The sequence below is a fragment of the Danio rerio genome, chromosome 25, assembly GCF_052040795.2.
Source record: "Danio rerio strain M-AB ecotype USA chromosome 25, GRCz13ab, whole genome shotgun sequence".
In the NCBI taxonomy this organism is placed as follows: Eukaryota; Metazoa; Chordata; class Actinopteri; order Cypriniformes; family Danionidae; genus Danio; species Danio rerio.
The window spans coordinates 5,350,001-5,376,920 of record NC_141045.1 but is presented as its reverse complement, the minus strand read 5'-3'; the positions used below and the strand labels follow the sequence as shown (position 1 = coordinate 5,376,920).

Here is a 26,920-nt window from a genome sequence, read left to right as displayed (position 1 = left end):
AAACGAATTCGCTTCGGGGCTCCGGAACGGAGGTGACTGGAATTAAGAGTGGAGGCGCGTCCGGGCTCCGCCAGCAACACCTGCTGCTACACCGAGAGCCACAAAAGACAGCGTTTGATATGGGGTAATGGCCGTGAGGAGATAATCACCATAGCGTGAACGAAACTGGGGGTTTGGATGAAAAGGTGTTCAAGGATGAGCCCTCAAATATTAGGCTAATGCAAGACAACAAGAGCTAGAATTTTAAAAAAATGTGTTAAATTAGATTCCACCAGGTCTTTTAGGTGTTGACAGCTCGTTCAGATTAACCCCCATTATCAAAACTGATGAGTGTTTCCAAAAATAACCAATAGTGTAAATGGAAACAGTCTATGGCTACTGGTGTAAGAGTCTAATTAAAGCATCATTTACTAATTAAGATTCAATTTATTCAATCTACGAGCATTCCCAATGAAAGGATTCAATCCTTTTTTGTCTTTATTTTGTCCTCTTTTTCTTTCTTATCTTATCACAATTTGCACCCACTTGATTCAATCTCAACTATTCGATTGTTTTGAATCAAAGTTTGCTGGTTGCATTATCACTCCTGCAGATGGCGACAATTGAGTCATTCACCAATCCAAAAAAGTATTTTTTGAAAATGTTTGCTTTGAAAAAAAGCAAACAAGAATTATGAAGGTATTTTAAAAGCCTGTTGATTATTTTGTTCACGTCTCATCACTTTCAGTTCGCTCACAAATTAATATTACGTGTTCATATTTAATATCTTGTTCAGATTCAAACAGTGACTCGTCTAGCCCAGGGGGCGTATACCTTTATCACCAACCAATGAAATTATTCCTCAAAGAAAAGCTCTTGAATGCTATTGGCTCGTTCCACAGGACAGGTGTTTGTTGTTAAACCAACGCCAACATGGCCTAGCCTACAGTCCAGCAGTAGATGCATTCAATCAGTTGGGATTTACGGTCACTAAGGTAACTGAAAACCTTCACGAGTTGGAGAGTGTGTCTGTTGATGGTTTCTGATGTGATTTATGAAGTTAATTCATTAAGTATAACTCATGAAGTAGTTTGTTTGTTGGAGGCAGGAAAAATACGTGACAGAGTTTATCTCCTTTTTTATGCTGCTTCACCGAGAGCCACAAAAGCAAAACACGGTGTTTGATATGGGGTAATGGCCGTAAGGAGATAATAACCGTAGCGCGAATGAAACTGGGGGTTTGGATGGAAAGGTGTTCAAGGATGAGCACTCAAATATCATGCAGGACAACCAAAGCTGGAATAAAAAAGATGCTAAATTAGATTCTACCAGGTCTTTTAGGTGTTGACAGCACATTCAGATTAACCCCCATTATCAAAACTGATGAAGGATTCTTAAGTGGTTTCCAAAAATAACCAATAGTGTAAATGAAATTCTTTGATTACTGGTGTATGAGTGTAAGTCATGCATTATTTACAAGTTAAGATACAATTTAGTCAATCTACGAACAATTCCAATGAGTATGTTTAATCATTTTTGTTTGTATTTTGTATTTTTTTTTTTTCACAATTTAAACCCACTAGATTTAATCTCAACTACTTGATTCTTTTTAACCAAACTTTGATGACTGCATTATAACGCCTGCAGGTGGCGACGATCGAGTCATCGAGTCACTCACCTATTAAAAAGTATATATATTTTTTACTTTTCTTTGAAATAAAGCAAACTTTAAGAATTATAAAGGTGTTTAGAAGCCCTTAGATTGTTTTGTTCATGTGACATCATGTTCATTTGATCATGTTCAAATTTAAACAGTGACTCGTTTAGCACAAGGGGCTACCTGTAGCACCAACCAATGAAATTCTTTCTCAGAGAATGAACTTGAATGCCTTTGGTTCGTTCAACTGGACAGGCGATATTCTGAATCATTCAGTTGCTCCAAAAATCATTGATTTTGAAACAAACCAACGCCATTATCAACTACAGACAATATTCATCCAATCAGTCGGGATTTATGGTCACTCAGGTAACTGAAAGCCTTTATGAGTTGGAGAGTTTGATTGTTGATGGTTTAATTGAATGGGAAGTGATTTATTAAGTTAACTCATTTAGTATTTCAACATAATTCTTTATGCGTCTCAATGTGTGAGGTGGGAAAAGTACATGACAGAGTTTATCTTTATGAGTCATTCTTTTTTTTATGCTGCTACCCGAAATGCCAATGAGAAGGTTCAACCATTTTTGTTCATATTTTGTAATCTTTTTCTTATCACTATTTGCACCTACTAGATTTAATCTTAACTACTCCATTCCTTTGATTTAAAGTTTGCTAGTTGCAGTTTTACACCTGCAGGTGGCGATGATCAGGTCATTGAGTCATTCACCCATCAAACAAGTATTTAAAAAAAAAACTGCTTTGAAATAAAGCAAACAAAAATTATAGAAGTATTTCAAAAGCCGTTAATTTATTTTGTTCGTCATATCACTTTCAGTTCACTTACGAATAGTATGGCTTCATTTGATCCTGTTCACATTCAAACAGTGAAGCTGCGATCACACTGGACTTTTCTCCCCATAGACTTCCATTCATACGCATGCGAATGCGTCAGACCGGAAACGCAAGGTCATGCATCAAGTTGCGAAATCGAATCACTTGACTGCGTGAGACCAATCAAAGATCAAAACATGACCTCCCTGTACAGAAATTTAAAACATGGACCAATCGCTCTCTTTTTGTAATCCTAATCATCTAATCCCTCCCCTGTTCGCAGCACTGCACGACAGAATTTTGCATTGTCAAAATCTAGTGTGACCGCAGCGTGATTTGTTTAGCACGGGGGGCGCATACCTGTAGCACCAACCAAAACAGTTCTTCCTCAGAGAGTGATCTTGCTATTGGCTCGTCTGTCAGGCGTCTGTTGCGTGATATTCCAAATCAAAAACGATTCATTCCCTTCAAAATTCCTGTCGTCTTTTATAAACAAATCAACGCTCAATTAGTAGCATTGGTATTTACTTTCAGTCATGTAACTAAAAGCCTTTACGAGTTGGCGAGTGCGTTTGTTGATAGTTCAATTGACTGGGAACTGCTTTATGTTAACTCATGAAGTATTTCGCATAATTCTTCATGCGTTTCAATGTGGAGGCGGGAAAACACATTACAGAGTTTATCTTTACAAGTTATTCTTTTGTTGTTGATTTATTCATTTTAATTAATTGAATGATTATAAGCTTTTGGAGATGTTATTAGGCTACATAAATGATCTCAACCATGGTTTTTTTGAAGACCTAGCTCCTAATTATGTTTGATTAAAAAAATTAAAAATGTTTAATAATATATCTTGTTTTGAGGAACGAATACCCAATCAGGAACAGACTGTAGATATTAAACACAATCTGGAGCTTCACCCGCTCTCCTACTGTTCCTGTGAGACATATTTAACTTTCATGCTTGTTACTCTTCCTTTAATGACTTGTTTTTAATAAATACAGATGACAGTACAAATGTGATATTGATTAATTAAGCTTATCTCTTGTAGGAAGTCATGGATTGCGTCTGCACAGCTTCATGGGCTATGATAAAGTTTAGGGGATTGAAACATCAGGTTTGAAATTGATTATTGTTTCTCGGGGTGTGTGTTTCATTGATTGGTGGTGTTGATAGATGAATCCACTCACCGGAATGGACCAAATATTGAAGATTGGAAGGCTAAATGTAAAAATCCAAGGATTGGTTTTCATTTATCAGTTCCAGCCTCGGCCCTTATGCTGGATAGCTTTGTGTATGTGTGTGCGTGATTATATTGGATGAAGAAGTGGACAGATTGTGGATGATAAGTGAGGGAATGGACCAAACACTGAAAAAAAAAAAAGTGTATGTGTGTAAATATGGATGTGTCACCGAGGCACAGAAGATGACAGGAGGGGTATAATGTGCCCAAATGATTGACAGTTCATGTATTATTCATGCAATCCTGTTGATCTGCAAGAGAGATAGAGTGATGGAGAGACACAGACAAACAGAGACTAAAATAAAGAGAGACAAATTGTCTTCGCCTCCATACACTGTTGAAGACTGTTCATTTCCAACGACTGTATTTAAATCAACTGTCAAATCGACATGATTTTTTGGGGTTAAACTTCTGCAGTACAGTAAAGTTTTCGTTTTCAGCTAACATTGAGTACTTGCAACAAACGGTTAATGTCTAGTGAATCTGAGGCTCCTTTAGAAACGTTACTAGTTGTATAATTACTCCATATTTAATTGAATGAATGATTTTTATTTAAGATCATTGGTGTTTTTGTTTGTTCCAGTTGTTCATGAATTAGTTTGCGTTCCCATTCAGTTCAGTTGCAGATTTACTCTAAGAATGCCACCATCTTTGCTTCATGAATGCACGTTTAATTCAAGCCTATCATCCTTGGCTATAAACGTCATAGAAGAGAAATGGAAAAATCTATTTTATTATGTTAAGAACCAAGCAAAGAGATCTGTCACTGATGAAATTTTCTTGTTTTTGGCTACATAATTGTCATTGTCAGATTCTTCCCATTCTGCAGAGTAACGCTTGTTCACCAAACCAGTTACAGACCTTGCAAAGGAAAGTTTTATTGAATGATTGGTTCACTTTCAGATTGGCTTAAAAACATTTACATCGAAAACACTCCTAGATAGTCATAAATAGATCTCAATACTGTCCAGAAAGCTACAGTTATTGTTCCTGTTTAGAAATGTAACGTCCACCTTCAAGAGCTTTAAAAACCTTTGAGAAGCCAGGTCAAAGATGGCAGCCGAACACTGAGAGTCGCTCCTCTGACCTGACGTTGCTTATAAACGTATTTAACTAGTAATTTTTATGTAAGATCATTGGTGTTTTTTGTTTATTCCAGTTGTTCATGAATGAGTTTGCGTTCCCATTCAGTTCAGTTGCAGATTTACTTGAATGCCGCCATCTTTGCTTCATGAATGCACATTTAATTCAAGCCTATCATCCTTGGCTATAAACGTCATAGAAGAGAAATGGAAAAATCTATTTTATTATGTTAAGAACCAACCAAAAACATCTATCACTGATGAAACATCTTTTCCGGTGTACACATTACTTGTGCACTGCAAATGTTGAATGGCTGTCAATGGAGAAACATGCTTTTGACTGATGGTTAATGCTGCTAGCATCTACCTTCAAGCATACCTAATTGTTCCCAAAGGAAGCTTCGTATTATAATATAAATGAGCAAAACTGTCATGTCTACAAAGACCAATAGTGTCAGTTCATTATTGTTTTAATCGCTGCACGACTGCTGAGCTTGGCCTTTTATCTAGGTGTTGAGAAAAGACAACAATAAACAAGTTAAATGGATTACGAGTTATATGATAATGGTATTATTATGTTCTTTAATGGTGTTGGGCAAGTGGTTGTGCACAAAAGCAATAGATTCCCAATGGGTTACTGGCAATTAGCATCATTTTAATTGTGTGTACTCATCAGTCAGTTTTATTCATAAGTTGCTCTTCTTCTGTTAAAATAGCTTTACACTGGGAAAAAATGCTGGGTTCCACACAATTGATTTATGTTGGAGCAATTGAGTGAATGAATTTATGTGTTCAAATGAATGTGGGCTGTACATCAAACAATTAAGTTGTCCCAAGAAATAACCAAGAATTGTGTAGTTTCAGCTCATTTTACATAAGTAGTTTGAACAAAGAGTAAAAGTGTGCAGTGGACTGAGTGAATGTTGCCCTCTTGAGTTCTGTCAGTAAAGTTTTGTTTGTTGTGTTGAGTTTGGGCACAAACAAAATGCATATTATTTATTCAGTTATCAGTTTGTTCTTTGCATTTTCACCAAATTCAAAACCCTATTCAAAAATACAAAAATTCAATTCGTAAATTCAGAACACAATTTATAAATACACAAATACAGTTCATAAATTCAAAACATGATTTAAAAATGCACAAATCCATTTCATAAATCAAAACACGATGCAAAAATACACAAATGCAATTTGTAAATTCAAAACACGATTAAAAAATACACAAATCCAGTTCGTAAATTCAAAACATGGTTCAAAAATACGCAAATCTAGTTCGTAAAATCAACACACGATGCAAAAATACACATCCATTCCGTAAATTCAAAACATGATTAAAAATACACAAATCTAGTTCGTACATTAAATACACAATTTAAAAATATACAAATACAATTCGTAAATTCAAAATATGATTAATAAAAACACAAATCCAATACGTCAATTCAAAACACAATTCATAAATACACAAATCCAATTCGTAAATTCAATACACGATTAAAAAGTACACAAATACAATTCGTAAATTCAAAACACTATTCAAAACTACACAAATCCAGTTCATAAATTCAAAACAAGATTCAAAAGCACACACATGCAATTCGTAATTACAAAACGCAATTCATAAATTTACAAAAACGTTCGTAATTTCAAAACATGATTCATAAATACAAAAAAAGCTCGTAATTTCAAAACATGATTCATAAATACAAAAAAAACTGTTCGTAATTTCAACACACTACTCAAATACGCAAATCCAATTCGTAAATTCAAAACACAATTCATAAATACACAAATCCAATTCGTAAATTCAATACACGATTTAAAAGTACACAAATACAATTCGTAAATTCAAAACACAATTCATAAATACACAAATCCAATTCGTAAATTCAATACACGATTAAAAAGTACACAAATACAATTCGTAAATTCAAAACACTATTCAAAACTACACCAATCCAGTTCATAAATTCAAAACAAGATTTAAAAGCACACAAATGCAATTCGTAATTACAAAACACAATTCATAAATTTACAAAAACAGTTCTTAATTTCAAAACATGATTCATAAATACAAAAAAAGTTCATAATTTCAAAACATGATTCATAAATACAAAAAAAACTGTTCGTAATTTCAAAACACTATTCATAAATACGCAAATCCAATTCGTAAATTCAAAACACGATTAAAAAGCACACAAATCCAATTTGTAAATTCAAAACACGATTCATAAATACACAAATCTAATTCATAAATTCGAAGCATGATTCATTTTTTTTTTTTGTGATTAAGTTTATATTGATTTTACGTGTGAGTGGTCATAGCATATTTACAAATTTTCTATCAATAAACAAAACAAGATCCACTCCTGCTAGTTTGTCTGCAGCCGTTTTCCAGGCATCAAGAAAAACACGGTTCACAATAGACACATCTAATTCAAAAATATAATCGTAAATATGGCAAAAATATTTACGATTATCACTTGTGAATTCATGAATCGTTTTTATTGTGTTTTGAATTTACAAACGGGATTTTGTAAATGTGAATTGTGCTGTGCATGTATAAATTTTATTTTATAATTATATTATTTTTGAGACTGATCTGGCTTCATCCTAGATAGTCATAATTATATCTAAACACTGTCCAGAGAGCTACACGGTCATTGTTCCTTTTTAGAAATATATCTTCCACCTTAAAGAGCTTTGAGAAGCCAGGTCAAAGATGGCCGCCGAACCCTTTGAGAGTCGCTCCTCTGACCTGTCGTTTCTTATAATATTACTCACAGTACCTGAGCTCGGACGACCAGGGAGAGTAATTGGAAACCAGTACCAGGCTATTATACAGAGGATAAGTGAGAGGGAAGAGCATTGATTTTAAGCCCTGTTGGATCTCACCCTGCTCTTATGAGGAACGGAAAATTGATTGTGAATTTTGAGCCTCTTCATCAAAATGAATATTAGATGCCAAAATTGTCAGCTAATGAATATGTCCGTGTGCATCAAAGTTAAATGTGGCCCGCTCACGATTCTTTAGAAAATGATGTTGCGCTCTCTATCACACGCCAGTCACGCCATTGATTTTATTGGCAAATGGGAGTGCGGACGTGACCTTGAATGAAGTGCGAAGGAGCCCTGATTCATTTTCATGCTTCTTAAAGGAATAGTTCATCCAAGAATTAAAATTTACCCTTCACTTCTTCAAAAACTATTTAACTTTCTGTCTACTGTTGAGAACAGAAGATCTTCTGAAAAAGCTGGCACCGATTGGCATCCATAGTAATTTTTTCTTGCTTTAAATCAATGAGCAACCAACATTCTTCAAAACATACACGGACAAAAGTCTTGTCGTGAATCCCAGTTTTAAAGGGCCATGAAATCCCTAACTTTCAGTTCAAGTCTACCTCAGCATTTTTTAAAAAGATGCATCATAGTGGGCGTGGAGCTCCGCGATCAGAGGCAGGAGTGGGCGTGGCCAGCAGAGCAGGGAGAACGAGGGGAGCGAACAACTGTTATCAGTTAACTCACAAATTGAGACACAAACCGTGAGGAGACGCATGGTTTTATAGTTTACAAAGTTAAAATGCAAAGAAATAAACAGTAATTTAATGCCCTGCTACATTTGTTAATTGTAATTTTATACACACATAACCACAATTTATATAATTAAAAAGATAATCGTGTTCATATAAACACTAAATGAGGACTTTTTCCTCAATCCCCGGGTCTGAATGCAGACTCAGTGCAGCAGGTCTCTTGCCATGTCTATTTTATCCATTAGCCCTGCTGGTAATCTGGAGGATTTAGGCAAACACAGCAGCACGGCGATGTGTCTAAATGTGAACGAACTCCTGATAAAAGACAACCTCCGCTATTCTCCAATTCTCGTACTGCTCTCCCGACAAAAACGCTTGCAGCACACACACAGCTTAGCTGTATCGGCTCTGACAGCATCGCGGGAAAAACATGCAACAAACCCCATGGATCATGGAAACAAACACATACGACCCTTCATAAACCGCTAAATACTGTGTGCCGTGGGTCCGTGGACGCGGTTTCACCCAGTCATCAATGTGTCTCACAGCTTGGCACTGGCAGGTCTGTTTTGAATAATTATGAATAATGAATAATTAAGAAGCCGGCTCTTCTCACAGGATAAGAAAACTCAGCTATGAATAATAATGAGAAACCGACGCGTCATCTTTGCACTTGCAGTTTTGCGCTACATCACTGATTTTGATCCCGCCCCAAAATCATTTTAAATCTAAATCTAAAATTAACTTACAAAAGCTCAATTAAAGCTGACAGGTGCCAACACTGTCTTAACTGATGCTCAACACACACAAATCTGTTAAAATAAAAAAATAAATAAATAAAGTACTCTGGTTTCTTGAACCTTTAAGAGCAACAAATAATAACTTGACTTCTAGTTGATCATTTGGAAAAGTGGCTGAAGGTCGATTTTTTTTCAATGAATCATCTCAGTGATCATCACAAGTACTGCAGAAGGCCTACTGGAACTTGCATAGGCATGGCCCGGTATGAGACTCAGATGGTATGATAACTTTGGATAAAAATATCACGGTTTCATGGTATCAAGGTATTGTGATTACTGCTCTAAAATATTTTCTTTTAAATGTCTTTTTTTTCCCCATTTGAAAACAAGATATTTTCGTTTTTGAAAGATTTGTAATATTTTGGAGTAGTGAAAATGTCAGGCTAAATCATGAAAATGAATCGTCGACTTTTGCTGTCTTCATTAGTTTCAAAAATACTGATGTCTTTACAGTTTAAAAGGGCATCTTTTGATATCTTATCTGCTGGAGATACTGTTGCACTAAAAACAACAAAAGAAAAGTTAAAAAAAAACCTTAGGAAGGATATTACAGAATAACTTGGAGGTTTTAAAAACTTGACTTTTCCAAACCGCGGTATACCTTGAAAACGGTTATTGTCCCATGCCTAAACCCGCATAGACCCAAGATTCTCACAGAAATCAGTCAAGTTTGGTGAAGGAAAAATCATGGTTTGGGCTTACATTCAGTATGGAGGCGAGCGAGAGATGTGCAAGATCAACAGCTTAATGCCTAGTTCAGACTGCGTGATTTTAGCCCTGATTTTGGCTCGCCGACAGGTTTTGAGAAATCGCAGACAAATGCCTGAAATCACAGGCAAATCGATGCTCGCACACGTGAGTGACAACACAGTATGAACTATCAAAGACGCGATCTGAGAGAATCGCCGATGAGTCGCCGATGCCTGTGAGATATTTGGCGTGCTGAATATCTGGAGCTGTCGGCGATTCAAATCATGCCGTGTGAAATGAGTTTTGACTGAAAATAACATCAGCGATCGCCTACAGCCAATGAGAGAGCGGCATTCACTTGTGTGTGCGTGTGTGTATACCTGCTGCAGGCCAGCGGGAGGCTGGGGGAGAAGTTTAAAGCGCTCTTTTTCGGTTTATTTGGACCCACGAAATGGAGGAAAAACTAGTGGAGGTTTGACAGGACTCAGGAGCAACCGTGTCTGTTTAACGTTTCATACAGAAAGAAATTAGTTTATCATCAACGATGAGGAGAAATGGCTAATTCCCTTTAAACCCAGGTGAGCAAATATGTACATTTTCTACCCCATTAAAGGCTTCTTTCTCATTATGTAGTTAATAACAAAAGATATATGACATGTTTTTGGCTGTGAGACGTAGTTTGGACGAAGTTGCCAGCGATTCTTCCTATAGTAAAGTCATGCAATGTGAAAGTCCCTGTCCTGATCCATCTTGCAGTGTAAACAAAGCAGCGACGAAACGCTAGCCCAGATAGTCACGCAGTGTGAAAACATCTGTGACACGACTACTTTGAACATCATGCAGTCTGAACTCGGCATAAGGCATCAAGACATTTGTGCTGCCCATTACATTACAAACCACAGGAGAAATTCTTCAGCAGGATAGCGCTCCTCATAGTTCAGCCTCCACATCAAAGTTCCTGAAAGCAAAGAAGGTCAAGGTGCTCCAGGATTGGCCAGCTTAGCCCCCAGACATGAGCATTATTGAGCATGTCTGGGGTAAGATGGAGGAGACATTGAAGATGAATCCAAAGGATCTTGATGAGCTCTTGGAGTCCTGCAAGAACTCTTTCTCTGCCATTCCAGAAGACTTTATTAATCAGTGATTTGAGTCATGTCAGAGATGTATGGATGCAGTCCTCCAAGCTCATGATGGAGTCAGACACAATATTCATTCCTTCTCCACTGCAGCATGACTTTATATTCAATATTGGACATTACTTCTGTCATGTGACAAGACTTTAGTCTAAGAAAAGTCAGACCTTACTAGTCCTAATTAAAGAATTATAAATCAAGGCGTGATCAAATTTTATTTTAAGCTTGTGTATGCATTTCAAAATTACAGGTTTTACTTTAGAAAAAAGAGAATTCATTTTGTTTTTGGATGGGAACAACATTTACCATCACAAGCCTGTCGAAGGACACCCAAGTTCTCAATCGGAGACGTTTAAGTGCAGGTTTAATGGAGTAATTGTTCATAATTTGTCTCCTTTAAAATGCCGGAAAGCATCGCTATCAGATCTGGCTCTCTGATGAGCGATTAAAGGTCCATCTGTCTTATTGATTAATGCTAATTTCGACCTCGAGGATGAACCGAATCAAAACAGTGGCCTGAACGAACGCCCCCCAGTGCACGATGACAAATATTTTCCAGGACAACTGCGAAATCCCATCTCTTAAGGCAGTATTTATCGTTTCAGAAATCAGTGACACTAGTGCCCATAAATGTAATTTGCATTCGGATTATGATGTAAGAGTCGTCAAAGTGATTAGCTCGAAATGGAAATGAGTCCCCAAGAGAGAAAACAAGACACTGAGAACATTGTTGCAGGATAACGCTGTACAAAAAGTCTCAGGCCACTAGTATGTTCTCTTCCAACAAATGCTTTTCGGATTATTAGTGCTGTTAATTGTAATAATAGTCAGATTTTAATATGAACAAGGATTCTTGTGTGCATTGTTGACTTAAGACTCCGTCGACAGTATTTGCAGTTGCTTACCACAGAGTATAATTGATAATAGTTTTTCGGTTTGGTTTCATGATTACAATAAAGCACTCACAATGGAAATGAGCATTAAGACTTGCATTATACTCGTAAACATGAGACTAATACGAGAGAATATCTTTCTAAGGTTGTCTAAAAGTTATATGCAATATTAATGTTATAAACCAGACAAATCAGATTACTAGAAATCCATCTGCTTTAAAGGCAGTGAAACATCTGAAAGCATGATTTAGACAATAATATATACAAGGATTTTAAAAAATGATGAGCATCTCATGTCTACGTTTAGCCCATCAAAGTCTGTGCACTTGAGTTTTTAATTGCTTTATTTTAATCAGGACTTGTTTTTTTAATTGAGAAACAGATTGAAGTTATTTTCTGTGGTAATCAACATAAAACCACAAGTGCTGTCGATAGATGGGCACTAAGAGCTGTGCTTGGCGAGGTAAATGAAAGTCTGGATCATTGTGAAAGCTAAATGCCGTTTGGTTGGTTGTAAATAATATCAACTTTGATTGAATCGCTGGCTTCTTTTGTCTTGCATGGATGAGAAAAAACTTATACTAAAAACTATATACTTTACCATATGGTGCATACATAAACTCAATCTCATTGGGGAATGAAATAAGTATGAAATTAAGTACAAATTCAAAAAAAATTATCATAAATGAGTTTTATAGTAGTATGTGGTAGAAAAACTATTTTAAAAATATTATGTTGGTGATTTGCTTGAGAAGTATGAATCAGAACTCATTATAGTGTTTTATTCCCAAATCCCATTTAGTGGAGCTTATTCACCTTATTCTCAGCTGTCGAGTGGGCGCTGCGATTTGAATCTTTTTGTCTCGTGACTTCCGGTCACATTCACTTCCATTCATTTTTTGACGTTAACAACTGCTCGTTACGCTGCTTGATGTTGCAATTTAATATTTTCTTATTATATTATGCTACTTGGTCTGTGTAGTCATGCAAACATTTGTTTGTTGAGCAAGTAGTTTGGCCATTTTCTGCCGTTTATTATTCCTAGTCATTTCTACCATAGGCGACTGAATCAGAAGTTCTAAGACAATCGCAAAAACAGGCGCACTTCCGCATTTTAGAATAAGGTCAATACAATAACAAAGTTGTAAAATTTTTCCTCATTGAACAACTGTAAGGTTCTGTGTTGCTTATCTGTCTAAAAAAAGCAATTGAAAATACCTCATTTAATGACATGTTTTTAGTCCAAGCTCACTTTATAACCAGTCAAGTGTTTGAAAAATCTTTCGGCGAGCTGATCCAGTAGTCCTTTGATTGAAAGAAATCTTTCATTGAGCTGATCCAGTAGTCCTTAGATTGAAAGAAATTATTTTGGCAAGCTGATTCGGTAGTCCTTAGATTGAAAGAAATCTTTCGGCGAGCTGATTCAGTAGTCCTTAGATTGAAAGAAATCTTTCATTGAGCTAATTCAGTAGTCCTTAGATTGAAAGAAATCTTTCATTGAGCTAATTCAGTAGTCTTTAGATTAAAAGAAATCTTTCATTGAGCTAATTCAGTAGTCCTTTGATTGAAAGAAATCTTTCATTGAGCTAATTCAGTAGTCCTTAGATTGAAAGAAATTATTTTGGCGAGCTGATTCGGTAGTCTTTAGATTGAAAGAAATCTTTCATTGAGCTAATTCAGTAGTCTTTAGATTAAAAGAAATCTTTCATTGAGCTAATTCAGTAGTCCTTAGATTGAAAGAAATCTTTCATTGAGCTAATTCAGTAGTCCTTAGATTGAAAGAAATCTTTTGGCGAGCTGATTCAGTAGTCCTTAGATTGAAAGAAATCTTTTGGCGAGCTGATTCGGTAGTCTTTAGATTGAAAGAAATCTTTCGGTGAGCTGATTCAGTAGTCCTTAGATTGAAAGAAATCTTTCATTGAGCTAATTCAGTAGTCCTTAGATTGAAAGAAATCTTTTGGCGAGCTGATTCAGTAGTCTTTAGATTGGAAGAAATCTTTCGGCGAACTGATTCAGTAGTCCTTAGATTGAAAGAAATTTTTTGGTGAGCTGATTCAGTAGTCCTTAGATTGAAAGAAATCTTTCATTGAGCTAATTCAGTAGTCCTTAGATTGAAAGAAATCTTTTGGCAAGCTGATTCGGTAGTCTTTAGATTGGAAGAAATCTTTCGGCGAACTGATTCAGTAGTCCTTAGATTGAAAGAAATCTTTCGCCGAGCTGGTTCAGTAGTCCTTAGATTGAAAGAAATTTTTTTGGCGAGCTGATTCAGTAGTCCTTAGATTGAAAGAAATCTTTCGGCGAACTGATTCAGTAGTCCTTTGATTGGAAGAAATCTTTTGGCGAACTGATTCAGTAGTCCTTAGTTTGAAAAATAAGTAAATAGTTTAGTTTAATTCAGTTTATTAAACAACCGATAAGGACATTTCCTGGGTTTTTTCATGGCTGTTTGGCGTTTCTGTCTGCGAGAGCACCCTCTGGCCTTCAGAGGACATTTATTACTGATCACACGCTTTCTTGAAAAGATGTGCATGACAATTGCAAATTTTGATAAATCCCATTTGGTATTTATTTATTGTGCAGCCCTATTTTCTATTACCTTTCCTATTGTTTTGGATCATTTTTATTTAGACACAACAACAATTCCCAGTCACATGGATCCGCAAAAACACGCTCTTTAAATAGTAATAACAAAATAAAACTGCACCATTTGACTTCATGTCCACAGGAGCATGGGCAATTATTTCAATACCGCACTTTTTTTCAATGCGGTTTTACTGTCGACACAAAAAAAGTGTGACTGAAACCAAAACTTTCTGAAAGTGAAGATTTGGTAAAGGGTGAAGATTTTCTAAAAGTCTCAGTACTAGCATTCCAATGGATGCACAAAGAGACACAAATGCATTTTCTGTTTAAACAACTTGGCACGTGACTTGAGAATGATACCTGCGCGGGGCTGAAACTAACAAGCAAATGACGTCACTATTTTCGCAAAATCAGTTTTCTGAGGCTGTGTCGTTTTCAAAAATGTTGTCAGATGTCTTTATTTTCCGCCTCCCTTTTTATTAAGAATCCCTTGGAATCAAACTCGGTGGCTCAGTGGTTAACACTGTGACTTCACAGCAAGAAGATTGCTGGCTCGAGCCTTGGCTGGGTCAGTTGGTATTTCTGTGTGGAGTTAGCATGTTCTCCCTGAGTTGTTTCCCCTACAAGTCCACACACATGCGCTATAGCTATTGAATAAACTAAATTGGCCGTAGTGTATGAGTGTGTGTGTGTGAATGTGAGAGTGTATGGGTGTTTCCCAGTACTGGGTTGCAGCTGGAAGGGCATCCGCTGCGTAAAACATATGCTGAATTAGTTGGCGGTTCATTCCGCTGGGGCGACCCCTGATAAATAAGAGACTAGGCTGAAGGAAAATGAGTGAATGAATGGGATCGAACCCATGACCGTGCAACTTCCAACATCGTGCGCTTCTAAAAGGCTTTAGTAATAGTGGAATTTCTCCACAATATTTGATTGTAACTTTAAGTCCTTCTGCCAGCTTGTGCCCCGTCTTGCCATGTTTGGGTGTGTCCCGCTCACATTTGGTTGAGATGAGGTTTGCAGGATGGAGACAGAACGACTCCTGCGAGTCCACAATAATGCTCCAGTCTGTTTAGATGGGTGGAATTTAAATGGATAGCCGGGAGAAAGAGGGAAATGAGCGTGTGATCATACTCCATTTTCATTAGCGAGGGGAAAAACAACCCAGGAAAATGACTTGAAGAATGGGCATTATGAGACATGAAAGTGATTGTGTGTTTTGTGTTGTTTACATGACTCTCATTGTACAGTGTATAGAGCTGATGGTGGGATCACACACACACACACACACATACTACTACAACAGGAGCTAATTACATCCATTGTGTGAGGACACCTGAAATAGAGTCGTCGTGCTCCCCAAATAGCCTCGCGCTCGGCTCAGTGGCATCAGAAGGAACGGCGGAGCAGATTTTAGGTCATATTCTTGTCAGCGGTCTGAACTGAAACATTCAAAGCGAATCAGAAAACTGTAGACGAATGAAGGCATGTGGCACCCTGTAGTCTGTCTTCAGGTCCTGTTGTGGTGTAGGTGTAGATTTCTGGCTAGAGTTATGAAGATAAAGCCACTTGATATTATTCCAGCTCTAAAAGCATGGCTTTGGCTGCAGTCCTCCATCTGACAAGAGCGAGTGTGTATTAATTCAGTCTAAAAAAGGGATCGCTGCACTCCGGCAGAGTGGACTTGAGTTGGGTCCAGACTCGCTTGTCATTGAACGAGGGACAAAAAAAGCTTCAGCCAGCGCTGTTTGTTCTGTTCTGTTCGGGACTCAGCTTGAGATTTTTTTATGTTTCATTTCTGAGTCTCTTTTATTTTCTGATTTCTTTTTAAACTGGTGTTCTTTTAGTTTATTCTCATTTTGTGTCAAACATTTTCTTTTATCATATGTGCTGTTCTTTGCTTCATGTCTGTTATTTTTTTTATTTTTGCTGATTGTTTTCTTGGTTGGTTTAAGCATGTCATGGATAAATAATTGATATTAAAAACAAACAGGAGGTGGCAACAAGTCCATCTATCCTACACTGTTAAAAATTGTCCCGTTAAAAAACAGTAACGGTCAGTGTTGCCAGATTGGAAATGTCAAAGTATCGTACTAGAAACTCAAAATTATCGTATTTGGAGGAAAATGATCATACATGAGTCAAACTGAGAGTATACAGCTATTGTCTAGTAGGGGTGTCACGATTTCGATTCTTAATCGAAATCGATTGAAATTTATGCTCAATTTCCATTATCGAATCAAAAAATAGAATCGTCGATGCTGCCACGCCCCCATGTCACGTCAGCTCGGCTTGCCAAGCGGGAAAAAAAACAGGCTTGTCGAAGTGCTTGTTAAACTGCAGAAGCAGGAGACCCGTCGACAGAACTTAAACCCTCTCCTCTTTCAATGAAGTCGCCGGTGTGTAAGCATTTTGGATTTCCAGTGAGTTATGTTGACAACGTTCGTGTTGTCGACAAAAAAAACACAGTTTTGCAAGCTCTGCTATGTACGTATTACGTACAGTTCGTCCGATAGACAACACAGGCATCGCGATCCTCCGCCCGCCCCCGTTGCAAATTTGCTCGTGAAAAGTACACACTCAGGCCCTGTTTACACTGTCTTTGTTTTTAAATGGCATTTTAGAACGGCAACGATTTGACATCCACAGTGGCGTGTAGCATTTCTGAGCAGCCCTCCTTCCTCTCTACCTCTAAAAATGCACATCACGTGACCACACAGACACAGCCTTGCGCTCGAGACAGCAGGTCCAGGCAGTCAGAGGACTGCTTCAATCTTTCACTCACTTGTACTTAGTCATTTTAGCGAACACCTCAGATACTGTTGGCTGGTTCCTGTTGGTTGTGCGTCTTTTTTTACCGACGCCATTATAACGACACAGATCACTGCCTATTCACGAGTCCCGCAGAAAAAGTGATTGACAGGTGGTAATCATGTGTGTATCTTGCCTTTATTCATTTACTGTATGATTTGTTTATGGGTAAAACAAAGACCATGCAGGTCAGGTAGTTTAAACGGTAGGCTACAAATAATTAATTGGTCATTAATTAATTAATTATTCATAATCGAAAATCGAATCGTGACTTTAAAATCGAAAATGTAATCGAATCGAGGATTTGGAGGATCGTGACACCCTTATTATCTAGACACATAGCGTTTTGACACAACGTGCAAATTACCACAATACGTAAAAAAAAAAATCTAGGTACCTTAGTGGGAAGGTTCAAACTCCACCTCTGAGTTGCTGTCATTGAATTTTACATGTTGCCAGATGTTGAGGGATTTTTTTTTTCATACAAATGAAATGCCGTAATGGACTGCAAAATAGTGCTGGTTGGCTTGAAAGCAGAGCACACTCTGAGGTGTGCATGCTTTGTTTTGATGAGACTAACTTTGGAAAAAATCACGTTCACAAGACGCATTTGAATGGGGAAAAACGAGAACAGTGTGACATGACAGCCATGTAGGTGCCGTCTGATAAGCTACAATTGTTCAAGAGTATAAAAAAAAAATTGCATAGTGTAAGAAGGCCGTTATTCTCTATTTCAGGGATCAACCATCAACTATTCCGGCATACGTTTTACGCAGCGGATGCCCTTTCAGCTGCAACTCAGTACAGGGAAATACCCATAAACACTCATTCACACACACTCGTACACTATGGCCAATTTAGTTAATTCAATTCCCCTATAGCGCATGTGTTTGAACTGTAGGGAAAACCGGAGCACCCAGAGGAAACCCAAGCCAACACAGGGAGAACATGCAAACTCCACACAGAAATGCCAACTGCTCCAGCCGTGTCTCGAACCAGAGACCTAGTTGCTGGGAGGTGACAGTGCTTAGTGTAACGGAGTAAGTGCTGTGCAGGTAAACCTCACTCCTCTGACCTCTAAAGGTGCTCTAGTGACAGACGCTAGAGGCCATGGTCTTTAGCCTCCTTGTTAGAGCAACAGACTCCCATGAAGAAGGTCGCGGGTTCGATACCAGCTTGAAGTGGGTTTGGTGGCCTAGGACCAGTGTGGTTACATTAGCAATGAGCCACTGTGCCGCTATTAACCGCACCATATTTCTGGGAAAGAATTATGCAATTTTGAATGTCACACAGGTGAGTGGGTTTGACAAACCACCTGTAGCAGACACACCCTTTCCTCTCCATATGCACAGACATTTTATACATATATATATATATATATATATCAAAGGATGTAGTAATAATAATAATAATAATAATACTAACAATAAAGCTGCAAAAATAGCTTGCCATCTATTTATAGCTGCTCTCTGGTGATTTGAAGTGCTTCTTTTATATCAGCATTTGTAAGTCGCTTTGGATAAAAGCCTCTGCTAAATGAATACATGTAAATTGCACACACATATTCTCTGATCTTCTCATTTTGAGTGTTTTTATTCATGCCTTCCATTCTTCCCACACTTTTTTTTTTTTTTTTACTTCATCTTGACTTTTCTTTTTTCCAATTTGGTCAAATTCTTTTCTCCTCATCTCACATCTTCACCTCTTTCGTCTTGTGCCTTTTCTCATCCCATCCCTCAGGAGTCTCCTCAGACTTTAGGACAATTTGAAGTTTTTGAAGCGGGATTAATATGTTGAATGTGCCTGACAGACTGACGGAGAGATGGAGTGATACTTCGGTCAAGGTCGTGTAGAGGAGAGCGGCCTGAATGTGTTTTTGCAACAGTCGGGTTTGTAAACTCAGAGGTCAGATAGAGGTGAGAGTAGCTTTACTGAGAAACGCAGGCATGAAAGGCTTTCGTCATGCAGCTACATGATGCTGTGTATGTGCCTTTTGTGTGTGTGAATGCACACGTGTGCTTTAATGCATGCAGGGTGTTATGCAACCATCCTTCGGTTCGATAAGAGCAGTGTAAAAAGAGTCTCCGCTCTCTCCGTTTTGTTGCTTTTTCTTAACATCTCTATCATCTCTTCCTTTTCCGTTCCTTTCAATTTCTTTTCTTTTGATTCTCTTCTTTTCATCTCAGGACTGGTTTTTTTTTTTTTGTTTTTTTTTTGGGATGAGGGGGAAGATACAAATAATTATTATTATGATTATTTGCTGCTGCTTTTGCTTGTTTTTAAGTTTATTTATAAAGCACATTTCATACACAATGGGAATTCAAAGTGTTTTACATAAACAGGAATTAAAAAAACAAGAAAATAGTAACAACAAAGAATAAAAAAATATTAAAAACAGATGGAAATGTGTTAAAAAGAGGATTTAATGGAATGAAAAAGAAAAGAAAGACTTAATAGTGCGATTTGTCGGCCTTAGCGCAGTGCTGATTCAGTAAAGGCGCAGCTAAACGGATGTGTTTTCAGGCTTGATGTGAATGTGCCTAATGTTGGAGCACATCTGATCATTTCCGGGAGCTGATTCCAGCAGCAGGGGGCGCTGTTAGTTCTGAAGGTGGATTCACCCTGCTTTGACTGAACTTTTGTAATTTCTAATTTACTTGATGCTAATAATCTGAAGCATCTGTTAGATTTATATTCAGTGAGCATATCTGTAATGCAGTGGTTCTCAAATTGTTTTCATTAAGTACCACCTCAGAAAAAAAAATTGTCACTCCGAGTACCACCAAAATGAGCATGCAGTATTGAAATACAGTAGTGTAGTAGGCCCAGTAAAGCAGCTACAACTCTGCACAGTAAAACAAACGTGGCAGATTACCTCAGAAATATAGGCTATATGTCATATATGGCACATTATATACATAATTTTTTATACATTTTGAAATATATGTAGCATGTACATGACATATATTTAATTCCTCCGCGTACCACTAAAAGGAAGCCCGCATACCACTAGTGGTACACCTACCACAGTTTGAGAACCACTGCTGTAATGTATTGAGCTCCTAGGCCATTTAGTGATTTATAGACAAGTAAAAATACTTTAAAGTCTAATCTGAATGTAACTGGGAGCCAGTGTAAAGACCTGAGGACTGGTGTGGTGTGCTCTGATTTTCTGGTTCTGGTCAGAATCCTGGCAGCAGTGTTCTGGATGAGCTGCAATTGTCTGACTGTCTTTTCGGGAAGGCCAGTGAGGAGTCCATTACGGTAATCCGCCCTGCTGCTGATAAAAGCATGAACAAGTCTTTACTGATAACAAAGCATCTGATTCTTGCAATGTTTTTGAGATGATAGGATGCTGATTTAGTTACTGCTATGACATGACTACTAAAATTCAGAGCTGACTCCAGAATCATACCAAGATTCTTGACCTTATTTATTTTATTATTATTATTTTAAAGTAGATTTTATTCATTTATTAATTTTCAACCGCTTTCTGGGGCCGGGTTGCGAGGGCAGCAGTCTTACGAGAGAACCCCAAATTTCCCTCTCTCTTTCGACACTTCCTCCAGCTCCTCCTGGGGGATCCAGAGGCATTCCTAGGCCAGCTGAGAGACAAAGTCCCTTCTACATGTCCTGGGTCTTCCCCGAGGCCTCCGCTTGTTGGGACATGCCTGGAACACCTCCCTAGGTAGGCATCCAGAAGGCTTCCGAAAAAGATGCCCGAGCCACCTCAGACTTCTCTCGATGTTAAGAAGCAGCGGCACTACTTCGAGCTCCTCCCAAGTGAGAGAGCCCCTCACCTTATCTTCTCCACCCTGCGAAGGAAACTAATTTCGGGTGCTTGTATCCGAGATCTTGTTCTTTCATTCATGACCCAAAGCTCATGACCGTAGGTGAGAGTAGGTACGTAGATTGACCGGTAAATCGAGTGCTTTGCCTTTCGGCTCAGCTCCTTATTTACCACAACGGGCTGGTACATTGACTGCATTACTGCTGCCGCTGCACCTATCCGCCTGTTAATCTCACACTCCATCCTTTCCTTACTTGTGAACAAGACGCAATATACTTGAACTCCTCCACCTGGGGTAAGGACTTTCCTCCAACCTGGAGATTTTCGGTGGAGAACCATGGCCTCGGACTTGGAGGTGCTGAGTCTCATCCCAGCCAGGTCACACTCAGCAGCAAACCGCCCCAGAGCATGCTGGAGGTCCTTGTTCGATGAAGCCAACAGAACAACATCGTCTGCGAATAACAAAGATGAGATTCTGTGGTCCCCAAACCGGACCCCTCCAGCCCAAGGCTGCACTTTGAAATTCTGTCCATAAAAATGATGAACAGAATTGGTGAAAAGGTCAGCCCTGCCGGAGTCCAACATGCACTGGAAACAAGTTTGACTTATTGCCGGCAATGCGAACCAAACTCCTACTCTGTTCATTCAGGCACCCTCCACAGAATGCCACGAAGGACACTGTCGAATTCCTTCTCCAAGTCCACAAAACACATGTGGACTGGTTGGGTCTACTCCCATATACCCTTAAGTACCCTGGTGAGGGTATGGAGCTGGTCCAATACACCACGACCCGGAAGAAAACCGCATTGTTCCTCTTGAATCCTAGGGTCAACCATCGGCATAGACTTTCCCAAGGAGGCTGAGGAGTGTGATATCCCCCTATAATTGGAGCACATCCTCCGGTTCCCCTTAAAAATGGGAACCACCACCCCAGTTGCCCAGTCTAGAGGGACCTGACATGCAAAATTTGGAGACCAATGTAAAGTAGATTTTAGAGCAATTTAATAACAATCATTCATTCATTTATTTTCTTTTCGGCTTTGTCCTTTTATTAAAAGCCACAGCGGAATGAACCGCCAACTTATCCAGCACATGTTTTACGCAGCGGAAGCCCTTCCAGTCGCAACCAATCACTGGGTAACATCCACACACACTCATTCACACATAGACTACGGACAATTTTAGCCTACCAAATTCACCTGTACCGCATGTTTTTGGACTTGTGAGGGAAAACCGGACCTTCTTGCTGTAAGGCGACAGTGCTAACCACTGAGCCACCGTGCATGCTGCCCCTAAGTGCATTTCAGTAGTATAGAAATGTGTTTGCACGCTCAAACCCAAACAATTAGCAATATACAGCAGAAAAAAGATGCTGAAACGATTACTCATGTATAAATGAACACGCTGAAACATGCAGCATTCATTTATTTAAAAGCAAAACGGCCTACGTGTTTCAATAACCCTCCTTTTCGTTTAGCACCTTCTCTTCTTATTGTTTTCTTTATCATTATAAATCAGGTAGTGTTTATAAAGATGACAAGAAACTGAGGAAACTGCAACAAATACTAAATAATGATTGAAGTGTGACATCACACAAGCGCACAGACAATTCGCTGCACGTGTGTGTGTGTGTGTGTGTGTGTGTGTGTGTGTGTGTGTGTGTGTGTGTGTGTGTGTGTGTGTGTTAAGGCCTGTCATGTTTTGCGCTGTGCTTTTGAGGAGCCGTGAAAGGAAAAACAGGGAAAAATCTTTTAATCACTTTCCTCTCCGGAGAGCAGAGAGCCTCTCCAGAGGGCTGGAGCCAGAACGAGAGAGAGAGAGAGCGCGTGTGTGTGTGTGTGTGACTCACTATTCATGTTTGATATTTTTGTGCTAAGTGGAAAGAGGGTGTGTGTGTGTGTGTGTGTGAGAGGGAGAGAAAGGAAGCCGAATAAATGTGAGGTAGTTCTTTCCCTGTAAGTTGATGGAGTCGTGTTTGTGTTTATTTATAGGACATCATATATGCACAGGCTTTATATATATATTGCATCTTCCAGAAGTCTGAGTGTAGCTGACGGCTAATGAAGCGATAACCAAACACAATCATAAAATACAGTACAGCACAGAGAGGCGTATAGAAATGTACCCGCAGCAGAAATTCATCTATAACAAAAGATGCAGCAAACTCCTGCTGGAAACTCATCGCTTTCATGTGTGTTTAAACAAGGTTGTTAGAAGAGATGTGTGTGTGTGTGCGTGCATGCGTGTGTGTGTGCTGAAATCTGGCAATGTGTTGAGATGGACAGATTGTGCTGAACGAGTGCCATGTCTTCAGAGTCTGTTCATTTTTTCATTCCTCTTCTTCCATCGTGTTCTTTTATCCTTAAATATCTATCTATCTATCTATCTATCTATCTATCTATCTATCTATCTATCTATCTATCTATCTATCTATCTATCTGTCTGTCTGTCTGTCTGTCTGTCTGTCTGTCTGTCTGTCTGTCCATCTAACTTCCTGTGTATCTTTCTGTATCTGTCTGTCTGTCCGGCCGTTCGTCTGTCCATCCATCCATCCGTCTATCTGTCTGTCTATCTGTCATCCTAACATCTATCTACTCTCTTTCCATCATCCATCCATCATTCTCTTCCTCCATTTGTCCATTTAGTCACTTTTTTCCATCCACCCATTCATCCATCAGCTATTCCATCAGTCCATTTGCCCATCTGTCCATCATTCATCCATCCATTCATCCATCCATCCTTTTGACCATCCATATATTTGCCCATCCACCTATTTGTCACCCATCCATCCGTTTGCCCATCCATCCACCTATCTATTCATTCATCAGCTACTCCATTAGTCCATCTGTCCACCATCCATTCATCCATCAATCCGTCTATCCATTCATCAATCTGCCCATTCATCCATCCATTTTCCCATCAATCCGGCTGCCCATCCATTAATCTCCCCATCCATTCATTAATCTGCCCATCCATTCATCCATCCATTTGACCATCCATAGATTTGCCTATCCACCTATTTGCCACACATCCATCCGTTTGCCCGCCCATCCATTCATCCATCAGCCACTCCATTAGTCCATCTGCCCATCCATGCATCCATCCCTCCATTTGCCCATCCTTCCATCCGGCTGCCCATCCATTCATCCATCAGCCACTCCATCAGTCCATCTATCCATAGATCCATTTGCCCATCAATCCATTCATGCATCAATCTATCCATCTACCCATTCATCCATCCATCTATCCACCTGCCCATCTATCCATCTGCCCATCCATCCATCTGCCTATCTATCCGTCCATCCATCTGTCCATCCTTCTGTCCTTTTGCCCATCCATCCATCTGCACATCAATCCATAAATCCATCTATCCATCCATCCATCTGCCCATCCATCCATCTGCACATCAATCCATCCATCCATCTGCCCATCCATCCATCTGCCCATCAATCCATAAATCCATCTATCCATCCATCCATCTGCCCATCCATCCATCTGCACATCAATCCATCCATCCATCCATCTGCCCATCCATCTATCTGCCCATCAATCCATAAATCCATCTATCCATCTGCCCATCTATAAATCCATCCATCTGCCCATCCCTCTGCCCATCTATAAATCCATCCATCTGCCCATCCACAAATCCACCTATCCATTCATTTGCCCATCTAAAAATCCATTCAACTGCCCATCCATAAATCCATCCATCCATTTTCCCATCCATAAATCCATCCATCCATTTTCACATCCATCTGCCCACCCGTCCATTATTTTGTCCATCAAGTGACCTGTCTACCTCTCCATCTATCCAGCTACCTATCCATCCATTTGTCCGCTTGCCTCTCTGTCCATCCATTCATACATACATAGTTAAATGCATTTCTATCATACACTTGACTCTATCCGTTCAACCATCCATCTGTCCATTCATCTGTCAGTCTGTTTGTCACGTCTGTCTTACTTTCTATACACCTGGCAATAAACCAGCCACATAAAGGACCCGAGAGCGACAGCAGAGGGGGGATCAAAAGAAAACCCAGCCATTACACTCTTTAAACGAACTGACAGATTCATTTCTCTTTGTCCTTTGTACTCGTCTCCAGCTATCACCTCTTTTAAATGTTTATCAATAAGAATCAATTGAGGGCATCGTTAAATATTCATGATCCCGATGAATATTCGGAGGCGTTGTGCGCATAATGAGCAGCAGGTGGAGGATGGAACACAACCAGCATCCTGAATTCCATCATGTTTGTTTACTGACTGCTGTCAACTGGCCGTCGCTCTCAATTTCCCCTCCGGGTAGCTTGTTATAGTTTGATTTTGCTCTGCGACGGCTACCCTCAATGTCATTTCTTTCAAAACCCACCACGGCCAAATATTCCAGCTTACGTGTACTCGGTTCCAACAGGCCTGTCGTTTATACGATCTTGCATTAGGTAATCTCTCCGTTCCCCACATGCCCGCCGTTGGCTCACTCACGGGCCTCATACCTGCAGTTTTGCCGGATAATTGCTTTCACAAGAGTCTATTTATAGATCTTCAGACGCAATAATGAGTCCTGATGCTAGAAGTACGTTCGTGAAAAGATGCAGTTAGCAAGTGATAATGATTTTCAGCACCCCTGCTGAAAGAATAGGATTTTGCTTATTTATTTATTTAGTCAATTATTCCTGCTAATTAACGGAAGCCATTCATCTAAGGACGACTTTCAATGACAAACGGTAATTTGCACTCCATAATTTTGGTTTATGTAGCGCCGGAGTATTGGATTGCGCTGATGCAACATTAATGATCAGTTACGTCATTGACACAAACTTTAACCAAATGCTATCTAAATTGCATTTAAAACTTTGCTTTGTAGACGTTTATAGATTCACTGGAAATCTTGGCATTGAAAGGACTTTTTAAACCATAGGACACTCATAAATATAGATTTGACTGCATTAAGGCTCGTTCACACCAAGCACAACGAGTGAACTATGAAGAAAACGATAAACATCATCAAAAAACAAAACAAAACACGTTTTAAATGTTAAACAACAGCAGAGATCACCACAACTATAACGATTAACGATTTGAAATGATATTATTGGAATCACTTGGGCAAAACTATCAATAGCCCTTTCACACAGTGATACTGGTAAATATTCGGAAAACTTCCGGAACGACTTTACTTGTAGATTCAAAAAAGCGCTGTTCACACAGTCACTGACGTTACGGAATTTTTCCGTAAAAGACCATTTACACATCCATTAAAAAAAAAAAAGGTGGTAAATTCTGACATAATTAACCAGAAATGAGCTCTAAATGGCTGCGCTTGTATTTGTAAACATTTGACTACATCACAAACTCTGTGGATGGATCAGTATTGTGTACAACTTCGATGAAAACATATGGAGGACACGTTCGCATGTCGAGATGTACATAATATGTGTGTGTGCTGGCGCTCATCGGCTCCTTCACGTGCACACGCGTCAAGCAACTGAAGGAAGCAGAGCTTGAATTTAAACAAACAACGGCTTATCATAAGCATTTTATCGATAATTATTTACACAGCATTAAGAAGGAATATAGAAACGTTATCTGACTAACATCTAGCAGCTTAATTTGTCTAGAAAAATATTCAAAGGCTTTTATTTTCATAAACGGCGTGGATGTGAATGCGTCTGAATGGTCTGATTGGCTGGAGTACATGTCCCACGTCAGCATGTTCTAAGCGCGAAAGCGCTCTTTCTGGCAATTTTCCTTCTGCGTTCACACAGCACAGCATTCTGGCAAATTATCGGTAATGGAGAAAAACTTCTCTTTCTGGAAAATACCCGGAACGAATTTACCAGAATTTTCAAAAAGGGCCTGTTTACACATACAGACCTTTCCGGAAAATTGCCA

General features: G+C 38.9%; 1 protein-coding gene and 1 long non-coding RNA gene across 38 annotated transcripts in view; both read left to right on the top strand.

Annotated features, from left to right (window-relative positions):
• syt7a (synaptotagmin VIIa) overlaps positions 1-26,920 on the top strand; it is a 214,020-nt gene that overhangs the window by 840 nt on the left and 186,260 nt on the right. For 17 of the 37 annotated variants that reach the window (XR_015525969.1, XR_015525964.1, XR_015525967.1 and 14 more), the window contains exon 1: positions 925-974. The exons of 11 other annotated variants lie outside the window; for them this stretch is intronic. The gene's annotated coding sequence lies outside the window, so the exon portion shown is untranslated. Of the gene's footprint in view, positions 1-924; positions 1,027-26,920 lie in introns of those variants that run through there. 9 more of the 37 variants (XR_015525970.1, XR_015525968.1, XR_015525961.1 and 6 more) reach the window with 1 other exon arrangement.
• Positions 925-5,855, top strand: LOC147837644 (uncharacterized). The gene is made up of 2 exons (XR_015526136.1): positions 925-3,406; positions 3,519-5,855. It is a non-coding gene; the product is annotated as an uncharacterized LOC147837644 (long non-coding RNA).